At 38.8% G+C, this 19,201-nt stretch overlaps 1 long non-coding RNA gene across 1 annotated transcript; it reads right to left on the reverse strand.

Annotated features, from left to right (window-relative positions):
• Positions 1 to 5,762: 5,762 nt before the first annotated feature.
• On the reverse strand, positions 5,763 to 18,915 carry LOC107313245 (uncharacterized). The gene is made up of 5 exons (XR_014945305.1): positions 17,883 to 18,915; positions 16,845 to 16,945; positions 12,614 to 12,699; positions 9,322 to 9,426; positions 5,763 to 7,743 (listed from the first exon to the last, which is right to left on the reverse strand). It is a non-coding gene; the product is annotated as an uncharacterized LOC107313245 (long non-coding RNA).
• Positions 18,916 to 19,201: the final 286 nt, after the last annotated feature.

Raw genomic sequence — 19,201 nt, forward strand, 5'->3', positions numbered from 1 at the left:
AACTGCTAAAGAAGGCTGATTACTGTAGTTCAAGCAAATTTCATATGAAGCAGACTAGGAAAACCAGTTATCACTCTCCTTCCATGCATCCTTTTCTACTGTTGCACACAAAATACCAACAACTGAATGTCTCTCCCAGTGGGGAGTGCTTTTATACTCTTTATATACCTTTTGAAACAGTTTGTCAGGATGTGACGTGGCCCTTCCAGCATAGCCCTGCCCCACACCAGACAAGCAAGGCATTCCGCAGACAGTGGCTGGGTCTGGCCTCTCCTTCCCATCAACACAATGCCTATAAACTAAAGGTAAAAGTAGCCTGAGGTAGCTCACAGAGATATGTTTTCTGATAAGGCCCATGCTTTAGCAATGAGATAAACAAGCATTCAAGCAGTTTTATATCTTTTAGGTCCACTTTTACATTTGTACCATTTTATCAACAAATGTAAGATTCCTTAGCTTCATAGTCAAGCTCAACTTGATAGAGGGAAAAAAAGTGAGATATGTCTACAGGAACTCCAGGAACTGCCACAGAAAACATGACTATAAACAGCTGGGCAATGAACACCTGGAAAATATATACCAGCATCTCTGATCTCCACTGCAAGGCTCCAGATTTACAGCACTGATCCTTCCAGCAGAGAGAGAGGCTGAGTTTCTTCTGGATAAGGTAAAGTAAAAGGGTTTCCTTCCATGATATAGGAAAGTGAAATGGACAGATAGTGAGGAGGACAGCAGAAAAATAAGCTCTTCACCCTCCCAGCTTTCTGAGATATTAACCACTGAACACTTGGATAAATATAAAATATAAGCTAGTTCGGCTAATGAATCTTCTAATGAATATATTGAATAGTTAACACTTTTCACTCTATCTTGATACAGATTATCTCTTTAAAGTTATCATAGACCAATTCAGTTCTGGTGTGATTTCAGTGGATTCAGTAGGGTTGCAGCATCCTTACAACGAGGCTGAAATTGTTTCTTTGTTCCATTTCCTTTTTCCTGACCAATCATAATTCCATTGTCCTGGATTTAACTCTTCTAACAAAACAACAATTACTGCATGAAATGTTTTTGTTGTCCATTTGCAAAGGGTGACCTTCCTTTTCCCTTGCAGAAGTCCCCAGATGGAAGTATAAGTTTTCACAGCTGAATGACTTTCAATACACAAACAAGAGCAGGGTGAAAACCTTAGCATTGCTATTATTGCTGCTCTCTATAAACAATTACTTATCTTAATAGGGATTAATATAAGAACTAATCGGTTACAGAAATAAACTGAAACTGCTGCAAAGCCTGTCTTGGAGCTGTAATTTCCTCCAGCAAATAGAACTGTGGAGCTACTCATCAAGTTGGGTTCTTTTCATCAGAGAGGTTACCAACAGCATGAAAGTGCAAAAACAGGGTATGCCAGTATTAGCTGGGAGGAAAGTCCTCTCAAAATTAGCAAAAAAGAAAGAAAAACAGCATATGAAGACTGCAACATATGATGACACAAAACACATGCTACATGTATCTTGTTAACCATACAGGCTTTACAAATGATTTCAAATACAGTAAAAATGACCAAGGTGTGCAGACAACTAAAAAGCAACAGAATGTGATAGGTAATCATTTTTACATGCTGAATTTTAATGGACAGACAGTTCATTATGAGCAGCAATAATATGGAACCAACTGCTTAGAAATGCTGTGCACTAGCACAATCAGATTAAATGTAACCTTGTGAACCGCTAATCAGATTACGTTTCAGTGAGCTAATCAACGCAATGTTGTGATTATATGGAGTTTATATAGATTACTAGAAGTAAGAGCTGTCAATTCGATAGAATTAATAATCTGTCTTTTCTCATTTCTAAGATTCAACCTCAGTAGCGGGAGCTTTACTCAGTCTTTTGTTATGTTCTGTTTATTTGCCATTCACTAGGATAACTTCATTCAACCAAGCAAAGGGATCAGTAGAAATCTCTTCCCTGTCAAACTAGCATCATACTTTGTTGTGATATGTGAAAAATAAATAAATAAATGACAACATATAGAAAGATCCATGTCTTTTTCTAAGGAATAGCAGCTTTACAAAGATGCTAATAAGAGCAGCTCAGTCAGTGCTCCTTTTATCTGCTGGATTCAGGGCTCTGCAGTGTGTTCATCCTGTTGTTCTGATGACAGATAAGAGCCTACTCTATTTCAGCATTGCCTCCATCTCAGCTGCCTCCTCAGCTTCTCAATGGAGCTCAAAAGGTGGCTCTGAGCTTCTTCTGTGATTTGTGGCTCAGCGTGGGATTTGCTCTCGACTCAGCCAGCAAATTGTGCTGAGATGTGTGATTCTTCTGAAGCTCAGATGTGTGGCCAGCCATAGCATCGCTGTTGTAGATGCAGAAATTTTCCATTCACACAACCCCTTTTATTACAGAAATGCCTTTGTATGGTGACCATCTTGAACAAGCAAATACATTGCACATGATGCATTAGTAATAATTCCTTGGATATGTGATTAAAGCTGTACTCCCACCAAGGGGAGCAGACAAACAACACTGATTGTGTTGTAAGCCCAGCCAATACCCTATCCTGGCTACTCCTAGGCACATCGTGGGGAGACAGCAGCCACCAGCACACCTCCACAAGCCTAGAAGAGCAAAGGGGCAGAATGACAGATTGTGACCCAAACAATAGGTTCCTAAGGAATGAACAACCAGTCCAGGCCCCTGCCATTGCTCTTCCTGTAGACCCTCAGCCCCCTGTCTCTGGGTGTGTCCTTAAGCTGACATCAGCTTTTAATATACAACTTTAACTATATATGTATGCATATTTTATTATATAATCTCTTGCAATATGTCTTTTGGTAGAAAACCTGTGCAAAGGGCTCTGAAAAGTGAACACATCTCTTGTCCACTCTGATAGTTATTTCACAGATCATTCCTCCTGAAGCCTCCCTTGTCTCTGACGGCAGTCTCCTGCAACACCTCTAGCATTTCTTGGTTGTCTGTTCATGTATGAACATTCAGATACCTCTCTTCTGACTCCTGTGTGCAGTTACTACTTATTTTTCTCCACTGGAAATTTCTGTCTTGATGCTTCCTGGGATCACATTTGCCTTTTTCACATCATTTAACTTTTGGTGATGCTGTGACCAACTCATACACTCAGGTCATTCAAGTCTCTCCTCCTCTCCTCTTCTCTCTCATCTTAACCTAGTTTATCTGCCTGTTTATTTCTATAGGCCAGACCAGATATTCCTGCAACCTTTGTGAACACTGATGCAAACTGCACTTATCCCATTCTCTCCACTGACCCATTTATTCTTATCTTTTTCTCTCCACAAGACTATGTTCTAATTTCCTTAGCATGATCAGTATCTGCCTAAGCAGCATCAATTGTTACTTTATCTTTGTTTTACAATCTTCTAATAACCTTTTTAATATCCCCCAACTGCAAGGTTTGATCCTTTCTACTAAAATACTATAATATTACTACTACATTTAAATACATAAAAAGAATAAGCAGACAACTACAACTGAAAGAAAATCTAAATGTTATATTCAAAGCAGACCAGCCTGGCCTTTTCCATATTTTTTGAACTTTTGAAGGCTAATCTACAAAACAAAAATTTCAAGTAAGGAAAGTTCTTCCTTGTTTCTAAAAGTAGAATTTGTTCTAGGATCGTCTGAGTTGGAAGGGATCTTTAAAGATCATCTAGTCCGAGAGGGCTAATATTCTAAAGGGAGGATAGTTGGCATGGCTATTTTTGATCTGCTTAACATATATTTAAATGTATGTTAAGCAAAGAAAGTTGCCAGGACTTATGGAAAACTACAGAAGCTGAACATATATTGTAAGGAAAATACACACTTCTCCACCTATATCCAGATAGCACCTTCATGGTGGGACAGAACACTGAATAAGAGAGGCATATTCAGATCATCTGTGTGTTCTCTGGTGAACTGTGCATAATCACCGTGGAGGAAAATAGCATAATTATAGAAAATAATGGTGTTAAATTAATACTGTCTGAAGGGCTACAAATGATCTGACAGTGGGTGACTAAGACATTCTTTTGCCATTGGATGGGGTAAGCACAAGGTCACAGACAGCAAGCCAAGGAAGGGTTTTTGTCTTTACTTAAGTTTGAAGCAGTGAGATGATAAATGAAATGATATAGCAAGAATAATACAGAACAAGGCAATGCACCTAACCATTGTTACATGATGATAGTGACAGTGATTAAGAAAGGTACATTCCCAATTGCCTTAATACTTCACTATCATCCACCAGATCCCACAGAGCCTCAGTTGCAGTGAGGATTTGGAGAGTCTTTCCCAGCAATTGGAAAATTCTATGTAGTGCACCCATTTGTAATTGAGGTCTCCAAGTTCACTGCAAGAGGGTCCAGCTTTCATATTGTTGAATAAATAAGTTTACATGACAGTTTAGTGGAAATATCTGGTTTCATTCTCCCTTTGTATTCCACCTCAAGCTTGGTCAGGGCTCAAGGAGGAACCAAGGAAGTTTGCGTACTAGTAGGCCTTGACACTATGCTTCTAAACAAGGAAAGGTTAATACACACTCATAATGCTTTATTTAAGCAACATCTCTTGCTAATGAGATCTTTTGTCCAAGATACATATTTTGCTAATGATCAGATACTGATGATAAATAATTCTGGAGTGCAAGCTTTATCTAAAGGTCAACTTTGGTTCACGACCTACTATTCAGGCCTACTACTTCAGCCATTGAAATACAATCTTTTATTGATTCAAAATGTAAATTGCACTTTTTTTTTTTCCATTTTCACTTTTGTGACATACTTCTTCTCAGGAATACAGTTTTCTTTAGATGTATTTAACCTCTGCTAAAAACAGAAATGTTAAGTCCTTTGCTCAAACATTTTAGTTATTCTTGGTATCTGTCTAAAGGTAAGTTACAGACTCATTTTACAATTCGCTTAAGCTTTATTCCAGTTCTATTTTGATCTATTTTAAGGTCAGAAGAACCACTGTAACAATCACTGCTTAACCAAAATATGCTGGAGAATAAAAATGCCTAGTGATCTCCTCATTATTTCCTGTTTTTCAAGCAATGATAAACATTCCCTGTAGATCTCTTGTTGATTCAACTATAACATAGCAAAAAGGGTGTATGACCTAAACCTTGTTGTCTTTCCTAGCCCTCTTCTCAAAAAAGGGAAAAAAAGGAAAAAAAGACCACAAATTAAACTAATATACAAATTAAACTACAACAGACAGTAGATTTTTCAACACGTAGATTTTTTCAACAAAGTCAAATGCTGTAATCAATTACTTTGGAATTTCTGTTTATTTTGAAGAGCTGAGAACATCCGTGTATCACTTACTAACAGAAGAGAATTAGCTCCTAATTAACACACCAGCCACTGCAATTTTTAATCATTTTACATTTTATATTTTTTCCCAGTTTAATCTGGTCTAAGCTATTCTAATGAATGAACAGCTTTGCCTGACTCTTTTCCACTGTCAAGTTTTGTGTTGGCTAATATTAGACTGCTATCTAGAAAACTAAATTCTTGGCAAGATTTTGAGCACCGATGCTTATGTACAGCTCTGCCTGTTAGACACCACTGTTACACTGTTCTGGATACCAAAATGACTCTTGGTATTGTTACATTTCTCCACATACTCAGAGAAGACAAAAACACTTTTTTGTAATATATCTTGAGTGAAATTCAGATTAAGTCAGAGGAACTCAAAATTTAAGTCAGTAGAGAGTTCAGAACACAGCAGGAGCCTGACTGACCCTAAGGAGGGAGTCAGTGTTTTATTTAACAGCACATAACACAGCAGGAAAAAAAAGAAGAAAAAAAGGTATTAGTTCATAGCTACATACAACTCACAACTGAGGGGTGTTTCTTTTTAGCTCTGTATACCCAAGTACAGTAAATCTCAGGCTTCTCATGTATCACATACATGTCGAATAGAAAGCACTTGCAAAGTGAAAATACGCTCGCCCTGTAGGGTTTGAAGAATGGAAATGCCCTTTCTTCTCACGACCCACCATTTCATCCAGCAACAGTTGAACACGTATTTATATTTTCACTGAATTTATGTTCTTGTTGAAATTACTCCTTAGTAGGTTGCTTAGTAGACGACTGAAGGTTGTATATGTTGTTTGATGACTGGAACATGCTAGAAGAATCATGTGGTAAGTGTCAGAGCAGACTGAAACATATTTAGCTTTAGCATTTGCTGTTTGTTGAGAACATATGCTTGTGAGGAAACCTCAAGGCTAAACCCTATCCTATCTTTAGGTTTGTATGCTTACATACATTCAAACAAATGAACAACAGATTCTCTAAGATAAGGGAAAACATTGCTATTGGACTAAAATATTAAACATAAATTGTTGTTAGCCCCTAAATAAGGATGAGGCTCAAGGTTAGTCTTAGCAGTGTCTACATATTTCCAGCTATTGTCTCATCTTCTTCGTGCATGTTCTACTTCCCACTAGTCACGATGACAGGCAACTTCCACAGTCCCTCATTTTTGCCCAGACTTCCTCTGGCCTGACCATCTTTATTATGTTCTTAAGGTCATAAGGGTTTGCTTTTCTCTCTCCATACTCTACTTTCTGTAGTACAGTTTCCCATTCGTTCCCCAGAGAAAGATTTACTGTGGCTCTTTCTAGTTCACTCTTACAGCCATGGGAAGAAAACTCTTCTGAGCTAAAGTCATCCAATATTTCCTTCAACAAGAGGATTCAGCACCATTCTCTCTGCCTAATACCTGTGTGGTATATTCACCCAGTTTCTTGTGCAAAGTAATAAGTGTATGTAACCTAGAGTATCACCTAGTTCATCCACCAGGCAGTGTTTTTCATGTGCTGCATTTGCACAACCAGTGTAATCCCACCAAGCAAGGAGAAAGATGAAAAGCAGCGTTTTTATTTCTATTTTAACTGGGTATTTGCAAGCTGAATAATTTCCAGTCCATTAGTGATGTCTGAATATGAAATAAGAATTAGAGGTTAAACAGTTTAACAGAAATTGTGCCACAGATACAATAGATGGCTCTTCCATTTCACTGAAGGGGTGAACAATAAAATAAAAAAAGGAAAAAAAAGAAAGAAAACAAAAAGCAGAGCTGAGGCTATATGAAGACTTTGCACATTGCTATGAGTTCACATTCCCTCCAGGCTGTGTGCTTGCTGTGCCTCAGCCCAGGATCTGAGCCAAATCTTGTTTTCTCTGCCCCTGTTCAGGTACATGCTGAATGTCTTGCAAGGACCTGAGTGATGGTCAGCAAGTCAGTGACGACACTGTAGTGAACTGGACCCTGAAAGAATCTGGCAAGTCCAACTGTACCCCAGAAATTCAGGGTGCTGGTTCCCCTTTTGCATCCAAAAGGAGTGGGAGTTCCTAATCACAGGATCTTTTAGACAGGTAGTGCTTCTTGAAATCAAATTGTTGTCCTTGTCTGTAATGCCTGAGTAGTGGTTGTCTGGACTACCTTGCCTAATTGAGAGCAATGCAGAACAACTCAAGCACTTCTTTGTAATGATCTCTCCTGTTTGCTCAGGCTTATGAAATGCTCACCCAGTGACCAGGGTTTGGAGACTGAGCCCTTGTCTTTTTCTCATCTTGTTGAATCATCATAAGTTGTCAGGTTTAAAGTATTTCTATTAAATCATGGCTTTGAAATGTGTGTTCTGTGACTAATATGAAGTAGCAGAATGACAGACAGTTTTTGTGTCGATAATAGTCTCATTTGATCATTCCTAAAAAAGCAAACAGAAAAAGGAATGTAAATGTTAGCTGATATGTCCTCTATTAGGCATGCTAGCTATTAGCCCTAACAAATATTAATTACAACTTTTAACAGTTGGCAAAGTGGTCTTGACATTTCAAAGGTGAATTTACACATTAAAGACACTTGTCTCTGCTGTGAAAGAGGAATATGGCAAAAGATGAAACTGCATGCATAAAACTGGTGTGGCAGGACTGCTGCACATCTTGAAGGCTAAGCTGAATGTCAGTAAAGAAGGTAGTAGGTGAAATTATGTTGGACAGGGACAGAGCTAACTTGTCAGTTTTGGGTATCAGCCCAAGAGCCAACAAAGTCCTCTTCCCATGGCAAATGAGGACACTGTATCCATGGCAAGAAGAACTGGTTCCTGAGCGTGTGCTCTTCTAGATCTTACAGAGGTGAAACCAAAGACAGTGATGACTGTGTATGCCTGCTTAATGGACAGAGGGATGAAGAAGGGGCTGATCGACATAAAAAATTAAGCAAGCAAACAAAATGCAACAGAAGTTCACCTTCCCACCACGGGTCCATGAGTAGCAGACCAGCTGTGTCCCTGCAGAAATGCTTTTGACCTAGGAACTGCTGGAGCTCAAAGATGCTATGCTTTGCAAGGCAAACCAGTATAAGGAGAGAGGAGTTTTAACCAACAAACATGCTCTTTTCCCACAGGAAAATTTCTCGAGAGCTCACATGAACGCATTAGTAACAGACCAGCATTTGCAGCGCTGCTCTGGAGCTGTTTTCACCTCATTATTTCCCCAACACATGGTCTGTGGTTTTATGCTGTGTTCTGTTTGTTTGTTTGTTTTTCCCCTGAGAGCTATGAGGTAGTGGGTATGAGCTGTATTGGGAATTAATTTTATTTCTATCCTCAGTCCATTAAATTGCTGTCATTTGGTCCAGGGTTTGACCATTTCCTTACCCTTGCAAGCAAAGCAGCCATACAAAAGTTGAGACTTGCGCCCCGTGCTGGTGGGGGTGTGTATGTGTGTGTGAGGGGCGCTGGGCGCAATGCTTGGCACAGTCACCAGGTGGCGCTGCGTAATTTCTAAAGCCGCAAGAAATTGTTCAACGCTGAGTACAACCCTTTGCTAAAATAAACCCCAACCGAACACTATAAACCAAACAAACAACCCTGTCCCTTCAAAAAAAAAAAAAAAAACCAAACAAAAAACCAAACCAAAACAAAAAAAAACCCCAAAACCAAAAAACAAACAAACACCACAACAACCACCTTGCTTTTAGTACACCAGTGGTGAAAAGGGCACATGTAACTTTTTCCTGGCCTCTCAAACCCTTTACTGAGTACTCCCTAATGCCGCAGAAGAGAAGTAAAAAGGCACAAATTGTTCTCATGGAGCAAGCTGCAGGGTTGGTTCATGGCCCTCTCAAACACGATAACAAGAAAAAAAAATGTAGGTAGATTTTACTCAGGGAGGAAGAAGCAGTGACTAACCATGCAGGAAAGAGGCTTCTATGGAATGGGAGTCTGAGGTACTGGTAAGAAGTGAAAGAGCATCACCAGGAGAAAACATTCAAGTGGACTTACGTTTTTCTGTGTGGCTGGGATTCCCTCCATGGTGCCCGTGTCTATGCTGGTAATACTCATCAAATGCAGAAGTTGCCATGATGGGACTTCAGGCAAACACCTACTCTGAGATCAAACAGAGTTAAAAGGAAAATGAGCAGAGAGGTACATAACATTACATAACCTTACATGCTGAGAGAGAGAGGTCAGAAAGGGAGAATTTCAACCAGAGCTGCTATCTCTGAGAATACAAACGTTAGCCAAAATACATGAGCTCAGTGAGTCTGTAACCAACCTGACCATGAAAGCCATCACACATCTGAGGAAAGAAAATGTAAAATGCACCTGTTTGGGTCCTGCCACCTGCAGCCTGAGTAGTGTGCAGCTTTCATTTGACTGAAGAGGAGGAGAAGGGAAACAAGTCTATTATCTGCTAAATTTGCAAACAGTGCTGCACCCTCAGTTACACCTCTGTTTAAAAGGAAGTACAAACTGTTCTTTAGGTCAAAGTCAAAACAAGCAGCAAGAATTCAGTAGTATCCCTGAATTCCTTCTGAAATCTTACCATGAGAACATCTGGGAAACCAGCAGGCAAACCCAGCTCATGGGCACTGAAGATGCCATCATGGAGCCCTTATGAAGACTCAGACAGATCATGGCAAGCATTTACCTCCTCAAGCTGTGCCCTCCAGGCAGGTCTTTACATTTAGCTTCTGACTTAGAAGCAGGTTTTTGTTTGCCTAACATACTGTGCTGTTACATGCCATACAGAGGATGATTACAATAGCTGAGTTAAATTTAGTTTAAACAAACAAGTTTCATATGCCTTAACAAAGGCAGGAATCACTGCATAAAGCTTAAACTTGTCTGATGACAAAAAAACCCGACAAACATACTTGCAATCAACTAAGCTGTCATTTATTGAAGAATAACCGAGTTTAAAAGAACGTCTCGGTCATAATTTGGTCTAGTGATATTATAATAACAAAGGGCTGGTTTGGTGCATGAGTGAATGAAGGTAACTAGTCTCTTGATCATCTGCTTGGGCTCTAGGCTATTTTCCTTTTCTTAGATTTTATTCTTTTGTATGATGGGTGCTGATCTGAGCAGGCCTGGGATGCACACACAGGTGAATAAAGGCACTTAAGTCAGGACTTATCTGGAACAGAGAAAATTAAAATAACAAACACTACCTGAACCTTGGCTATGCAAAGAATAGAAAGTAACTGAAACTGCATTTCTGCTCATACATTTGTAATTTTCATCAGAAAATCCAAATAGAGATCATCTATTCCTGATGGGTAATTTCTAGGAAAGAATCTGTGTAATTGAGTGCTTGTTACACTCTATATCGTATGCATATAAATTAAAGTAAGAAAGCCTCTAAGCCATAATCCAAGCCAACTATTAGCCTAAGCAGCCTATCATGCTTCTTGTAAGATAGTAATGAGAGGTTGGTAGGACTTCTGTAAGCGTAGGAGGGCCTGGAAAAGATCCAGCAGTTTTACAAATCTGAGAATTCCAACAGGATGGGAGAAATTAAATGTAATGTTACTATAAATAAATGTTCCCAAATTTGAAGCCAAGTTTAATACTGCCTTTGCCACGGCCCAGGGTAAGGAGTGATACGTGACTTTGCTACTACAACATGTTGCACAGTTTCAGCTTTCCATTTCTTTCCAGCCCTGAGGCTTTCCTCCCACTCTTCCTCTTTGTACTGCAAAACGAAAGCAAAATTATCTTTATAGATAATTCTCCAGAATTATCTTTAAAATCAGTGCAACCTCAACTAGGGCTGAGTTGGAGTTAATCAGAGAAGAGGAGTAAATGCCCCTGTGCTACGTCTGAAGATAAGTCTTTTGTCATTGGAAATAAAAAGCTATGCATGATGTATTTAAGCTGTACACAAATTCCCAGCTGGTAATGTGTATTCTGTTTTGAATTAAATAATTAAAAATGTTCTGTCCAGAAAGCCCACAGCAAGAAATGTAGTAACATAAAATAACATGACATTTTAAGGTTTTGATTTTTTCAGGACATTTTTGGATTTCTAAGTACTATATTAGCAAATCAAAGGTGTCCCAAAAGAACAAGCAATTCAACTAGCCCCAAATATATCATCAAAAGCTCCTCAAGTTCAGGAAGCAAAGCCTGGAGGATTATGCATGAAGGCTTAGTCTGATCACCTCATGGCTAGGGCCCAGTGCAGGTAATGCACTTTCCAACACCCTTGCAGTCTCCAGACTTGCTGGGCCTCACATCCCACCCCAGAGGTCCTTAAACTCTTACCTTGCACCATGCCTTTGCTGTATAGCAAGCATAGGGCTCCCCTGCAGCGCTTGTCTGTCATCACAAAGCCAGAACCTGTCCACAGTCTGCTTCAGTTTCTAGAGAAATATCCTGAAATCCCTAAACCAGAGCTGTTTGAGGGCTCTCAGAAACGCCGTCGTTTTCATGGCAGAGCTGAGATGGAAGAGCTGGAAGTTTGGGGCTGTTAAACTGTGTACAGCAGGGATGCCCTGGGGCTCCCTTGATGCTTTGTGGACCTCATTACTGGTGTAGAGAATATCCCTGTCCCCTGGAGCAGCTGCTATGTGAGGGAAATATTTTGGTTCAAATACACTGAGTACAAGTGCTTCTGAAATCAGATTTTCTTTGATTTCTGGTTCACAGGTTTCTGCTTGAAATAGAACAAATTGAATTAAAAGAATTAAATAATGTCTCATAAGCTGTGGACCCTGGATCTACAGTCATCTCTGCTTGGCGCTGTACTGTAGAATAAAAGTTGATTTGAGGACATCTCTGACTGCTTTCCTGCTAGTGAATAAAACAGTAACATGGTTGCTGGGTTTAGCTGTATAGCTGCTTGTTTAGTTACACCGATAGCATGAGGCATCTACAGCCTTAACATTCATGCTCAAAACAGGCATGCATGCTTTTGCCAACATCAGTCAATGCAGGAATCTTTAATACAGTGTGTGAAGTGGGAGTAGGAAATACTCCAGTTCTGATCCATTACTGTATTCGCTAAAATAATATACTCTTTTTAGAAACATTACCTGCAGCAACCTCTAGCAGAGCAAAGAAGGAGGGAGAGCAATGAATTAACATTAATGCCTGTTAGTTGCTCCTTATGAAGTGACTAGTTTGGTGAATCTCTAGAGATAACTAAAAAGCATGATGCTTTCTTTTGTATTTTTTTCTGAATCATCCCATATCCCTACAGGATTTCAGCTTCCTTCTCATTAGCAACTTGGTGAAACAACTGCTGTACAAGCAGAGGTGGATGGGGAATTGAGTAGCAAATACTCACCTTCCTGTCTTCCTTGAGCAGCATGCTGCAAACCTGCTGCTTTGTTAACAGTCTGCTGGCATTCATCCTCTTTTTCCAAGTGGTATCTAAGATAGGCAAATATTTGCTTGTTATTTAAAATACAGCTTCTTCAGAGAATGAGGTCAAGGTATATGAAGTATGTGCTGTTTTGTATACAGTGGCTTTTTGTATGGGGTCAGTTGAAAACTGAATAATGGCTTACTCTCAATTATTTCCTATTTTAACAGCTATTTCTGTTCTAAACATGAACAAAACTGAACTTCTGAATGACAATACTACCATGTGCTCATAGCTTAACCTGCACTAGTTACCTTGACATACTAGCCATGGAATTAAAGTTACCATGGATCTGGCAACGTGCAGCACTCACAGGATTCAGGAAGGAAGAGGTACAGGCAGTTCTGTCCTTGCCCTTCTCAGTTTCATCCTCTTCTTGTTACCTCTGTTTCATTCCCTACGGCTTTTGCCACCATTGCCAGTAATTTCTAGCTCCTCTATAACATCTTTCACCTACAGCTTCTGCAGGAGCATTCCTTCTGTCTTCATTAAATACCGAACAAGACACTTGGGCTCTTCCTCCTTCTCCCAGCTCATCTGGCATCTACAAATCTCTTCTTGCTCTCTTGGCAGCCTAGTGGGCCAAGTCTTAGTTGTCTAAGTAGCAGCTGTGACAAGGGAGTGCTTCACCAAATAGCAGCAAACAAGACTTTGTTTCAGAGAGGTATTGAAGATATGGGGTACCAGCAGCACTCCTAACCAAAGGCAGGCTTTGGTCATTTCACTGTCTAAATCAGCTACAGACTGAGAAAGTCTCTGTATCACTTAAATAATTTCCTAGGGTGATGTCACCTAGTACAAGTAAGGGAGAAAATGGAAAAAATGGAATAAATTCATTGAGCCTAAGCAGAGACCAAGGCTAGGCTGCTTTTGGAATCACAAAACCAATTTAAAAACAAAAGCAGTGATGCATGCAGAATAACAGCTCACCTTCTGCACCAAGCTGGGTACTACTGCCCCATCTCCTCTTAAATTAAACATCTAAGAGAGTAAAAAACTCAGAAAACCCAGACCTCGGACTCTCAAAGTTGAGGCTGACTTTACAGGCTGCGAGAGTAGGAACATGAGGAACTAGCTGAGACTGCTGTGATACAAACGGTGCTCAGCCTCTCTCTTCTTGTGGTTAGGAACACTTGTAACCTAAGAAAGGATAACATGCTCTTCCTCTGTGCAAGAAGGGGTTTCCAGAGCTTATACTCAGACAGTAGCCTTCTTGATGAACATCCTCATCGCGTAAATTCAATGCTTAAACACATCTGCTCTCTACAGATTTTCAGCCATACAGTGGTCCCATATAAATTCAATGCCAGGTACCTAGAGAAGGTGCACAATGTTAAACCTGTGTATACTGCTCTGGTCTGAAAAGGGTGTGAATGAGTGCTGCTGGAATGTAGCACATTTGTGGCCAACATGGACCCCTAAGCAAAAGGTGGATTGCAGCATCCTTCCTCACATTGCCTTTGTGGATAACTGGATCTGTATTTCCTTGACAAATTAGAGGCATTATTTTGAATACTGTTACAACAGAAAACTAACTATATATATATATATATATATATATATATATATATATATATATAGTTAGTTAGTTATATATATATGAAGTATATATATATACACACACACGAAGTATATATATATAAACTCTCTCTCTCTCTCTATATATAACTATATATATATTTACACACACACATACATATATACATACATATATATATGGCTCTATTTGCTTTGTAAAATTAGTTCCATAAGCATTTTTAGGATGACTTTCTAAATCCAATAAAGATCTAGCAAGTATTCATTAAAGTACATGAATTATGGGTAAAGACAGAATTTGCAAATATATTTTTGCTTGGCTTTGCCTCACTGTTGGCACAGATATCTGAGCTCTGATTCATGAGCACTGCTTTCAGACCAGATTTACTTTTAAGACCAGAAGTACACTCACACTAAATGAACAACTTTGTGATGTGGTTGCCTCAGATTTTCTTAGAGTCCTGGCAGTTCAAGAGGTGCTGACCGTTAGAGAGCTTTCAAAATTTAAGTCCTTGCACAGTTTAAAGTGGTCTTTGGGCTTTATTACAGAATGCAGAGAGGAAAAACCAGAAATAGCGTCCTTATATTAAAAGGTTTCTAAGAAACAGCTGATATCATTTAAAGAAAATGATTTAGAAAAGGCATAGCTTTGTACACTAATCCTCAAGCAGTAGCTACTAAGCTGAGATTTACAAAGTATTCTGTCTGTGTTTCTGCTTGTTTGCTAAATCTTCTTTACTTAATAACTTTGTGGAATTGAGAAGAGCTTTCAGGGTACTTCTTTCCAATTTCAAGAAAGTGAAAAAACTGAGGATTCTATTAATAGTTTAATTGAACAGCTGGCTTAAATTAAATTGTAATAGTCTATACTAAGAAGTTTGTAATTTGTCATGTTTTGATGCTACTTAATTGATTAAATTTGCTAGATGATTACCTTGAAGATGAACTCTCCTCCTATTTAAGTGCTGCATGCTATTTCAAACAAATCTGTAATAGTTTGGGAGACAAATTTTGAAAGCTATTTCTCCTAATGTTTTTTTTTCAGGACCAGCCTAGTGTTCTATGTACAGCCTGTGTACAGACCAGGTGCACTTCAACCATTTTCAGCAGACAGCAGTATTTTTAATCTAACTCCCCAGATTAGCAGACTTGCTCCTTCTGAAAGCAACAGCCAAATGATTGCATACTCTTTGATCTGGCAGAAGGATACCTTAGCTTTCCAGAAGCTTCTCAACAGCTTGAGAGAATAGTCTACCTCATCACTAAATCTTATGGTTTAATGAAGTTGCTCCCACTCATCATGTAGAATAGAGGTGGCAGAGACTGCGGGACCATACTATACAGAAGGACAGAGTAATAAATATTACTCAACTTTTATTTTCACCCTTGTTTATTTTACAAGATTGACTTGATTAAAAACTGCTCATATTTTAAGCAAGCAAGCACACAACTTCCAACATCTCCCAATCCAATAGGGGATCTCTATGGAAGCTCTGACACTTCTTCCAAGGACTGAGAGTTTCCACTTAGGGTGCCCCTCCTCTAACATTAATTTGCATACTCTCTAGTGAATTTATTCGATGGCCTCAAAGACGCACTTCACAAGTTTTCACTAAGTATTAGTGTGATGGAAATCAGTTTTAAAATGGCACATGCACTGAAATGTGTCTGGAGAGTAGAAATGTGGTTCCACAAAGTAACAAAGACAGAAAACATACCAAGTGATCTGTTTGCTTTGTCCAAATTTCTCCAGTTAATAATGCAAATACCCAAACTGAATGGAGTATAAATAAGTACTGTGGATAATAATTAGAGTATATTTTCCCAGACTACCCCTTTGGCCATTCTCTTTGTTGCAGTAGCTGAAGAGCAACGTGCCCAGAGTACTGATGGAAAATCTAACCAAAACCAGAGTTCATATGGAAATCTAAGGAACCTTAATATGACACTGATCTTGTCACCCAGCACAAGGTAAATACTACAGAGAACATCGTGAATTTGAGAAGAAAAGCTCTTGATGGAAAAAAGAGATAAGTTTAGTACAAAAGAAAATGAACAGCAATTTAAATTGCAGCAGACTATGAAAAAAGAGTGTGCTTAATTAAAAAAACTGCTTTCTCATGTAGGAGCATGCTGCCTGGGCTGTGTAAACATGCTGTCTGCCTAATCAAGGCTTACAAAGAGCTGGTTAGCAGTGAGATAAAGTAAAAACCAAGGCAATGTGGCATTCTTTGATTTTGTAAATTGCCTCCTACTTCATCTTTTTTGTTCCCAGGCAATGAGCAGCCTCACACTCCTTCACAGACTTGCAGTAAATTGGTCTGTTCATTTAGGAACTGTAAAACAATAAGATAGAGGTGAATCCGGAGGTCTGAGAGCTTCATCAAATAATGATAACTTGGAAGTTTTGTAGTGCTATGGGTCCAAAACTCCATGAACTTTTTCTAATGAATTGCAAATTGAGTCTTTGCTGAATGGAAAGGGGAGAGCAAGGTACCCTGAACGTTGTTCCTGATCTGCAGGGGAAGAAAAAGGGAGATGAACACTATACTGTTCATTCTGTACATTCAGACTCCTACAGAGACCTATAAAGCCAATTTGAGAGCAAAAACCTCACCTGAACGGCCTCATCAGTTGTTGGAATTGACTTTGACAGACTTCTGCTCAGGATAAGAGGATCCTCATGGTACAGTGTATTCAGATGCTGAATCAATCAGACTAGGGGAAACAAAAGGATTAAACTCCAGAACACAAAGTCACAGCTCAGGCATGTCTCAGCATATTTTCCTATGACATAAAAACTGTCCAAGAAATCTGAAGAGCATAAACATCAGTCAGGTGCTATTCCCTAGTTTTGTACCTTTCCTGTTTCTCTAATTGGTATGCCTGTATGCCATTGATGCTGCAGACAATGTTTGCAGTTTCCAATTTATAGATACTGTTAGGTAATAAAGATTTAGATTATGCACAGATTACAGCTGTTTTTGGTTTTGGTGTTTTTTTTTGTTTGTTTGTTTTTGTTTTGTAAATTTCAGACTATGCTTTCAGCAAGACATTTTCTTTTCTGCATGAACCACCTTTTAGGGAATAGGGACACTAAAATGAAAAGGTGTAGTAATGCAAATATGAGTGACTTGATTCTCAGATGCAATCATAGCAACTCAAATCTGAAGAGCAAGAGCAAAACAAACTAAATGGCTTTAAGTACTAAAACTGGAGTTTTGTACCTCTGTTCAGTCAGCAGTGATAAAGATTATTCTGATTATTTTGATGCACTTTGTGAATCAGTAGTGGTCCAATCACAACAGTAATCAGAAGCTCCCACTGGCGATGTAATCAATAGAAAGTGCAAAGCTGTGAATACAGCTCTTAAATTCATGCTATCATTTCTTAAATATGAAGTTTAAATTTAAACTTCTTGGTAACCAGAAAACAGAAATTTTCTAAAATATATATATTTTCATCTGCTATTTTGCAAAATATCTTTAGAGTGAGCAGAATACATAATCTTTTTCTGCAAAGACCAGATATTGCTAATCCTACTGCTTTTGCTTTTCTTTTTTTTCCTCCTGTCAATATTTTTCCCTGTGTATTTCTGTCAAGGAATTACAGAAGAAAATACAAATATGATAAGCACCAGAAACCAGGTGTTTACTTAATGATGAGTTTCATTCTCATTCTGTTCCTGAATGTAATGGAGCCCACTTTCTTAGGAAGACCTAGAGTAAAGAAAACAACCCATCTGTTGTCTGCTAATCAAACAATGGTTATTTGTATCTCTTTTCAAGAGAATAAAGTCAAAAAGTCTGTCTGCAGCAGTCACATGATGAGTGAATATCAAAAGATATGTATTCATTCTGGCATGTTCAGCTGGTGAATTTTTCTCAGCCCAAAATTCAAAAGAAAGAAGATGACCTAGACTATATAACAGAACAATTAAGTCAGCATCAGTCTCAAGAAAAATCATTGGGGAACTGTGCTGCAAAATTCAACTGACATACAGTTAAAGATGAAATTAATGCTATCAGCACTGCTTTGAGGAAAACATTCATGAGAATAAATTGTTTGTTTAATAGAGAAAACTGCATGTGTGTAGCATAGCCTACATCGTTCTCGCTCAAGTGGTCAGTTTGTCTTTGCAACACATTAGATAAATAAAAACTAACTCGCACAAATAGATTTGGCCTGACAAGATGACAGATCTCAAGAACACAGTTTTATGAAAGAGCAGCAATCGAAGTCACAATGTGATATTTTGGAGTATATAGAACATATTAGGTTTGATAAAACTCAAGCTCTTCCACCAATGACCCAAAAGTATTTTCAAAAACTTTGTTGACCAAATTGTCAGACAATGAATAGGGGTACAATTAAAGTTCTGTTGACTGAAAAGCAGTCATACAGACCGTCAGAAATAATCTGAGAAATTGGTCCTAGACATGAAAATTTCTTTCTAAATGTCTGTGCTGCAAAGTACCACACATAGGTGCACTTAAGACAGAACAAGCCTCAAAGATGCTTTGGTGGCCTCCACTCTCAAGCAGCAGCTCAGGGAAGACTCTACATGATATTTAGAAATTGTACACTAAAGTCACAGTGTCTGTATAAAGAAAAAAAGTAGCCTGCAGCAGAAAGAGGAGTGTATGCTAGAGACATTGAGATAGGTGGTGTTACATGTTCCTTCGCAGAGATTTGGAAAACATGCAGAAAAGACTTCTCACAGTGGTCCAGGAGACAAAAAACACACCTTGCTCCTGCAAGAGATAAGGAGTACACTGTTTAGTGAGTGCAAAAATGAAGACCAGAGGGTGATGTGATTACAATGCACAAGCACCTCCCTGAAGAGAAACAATGATTTTGTGTAGTGCTCTTCCACCTAGCAAGGAAAGGCATAACTTGAATTACTTGATGGGAGCTAATGCCAGGGAAAATCAAACAGAAAGTACAAATCTTCATCGTAACAGTCATTAGTCA

The sequence above is a fragment of the Coturnix japonica genome, chromosome 4, assembly GCF_054131305.1.
Source record: "Coturnix japonica strain WE chromosome 4, WE-NBRP24, whole genome shotgun sequence".
NCBI lineage: Eukaryota > Metazoa > Chordata > Aves > Galliformes > Phasianidae > Coturnix > Coturnix japonica.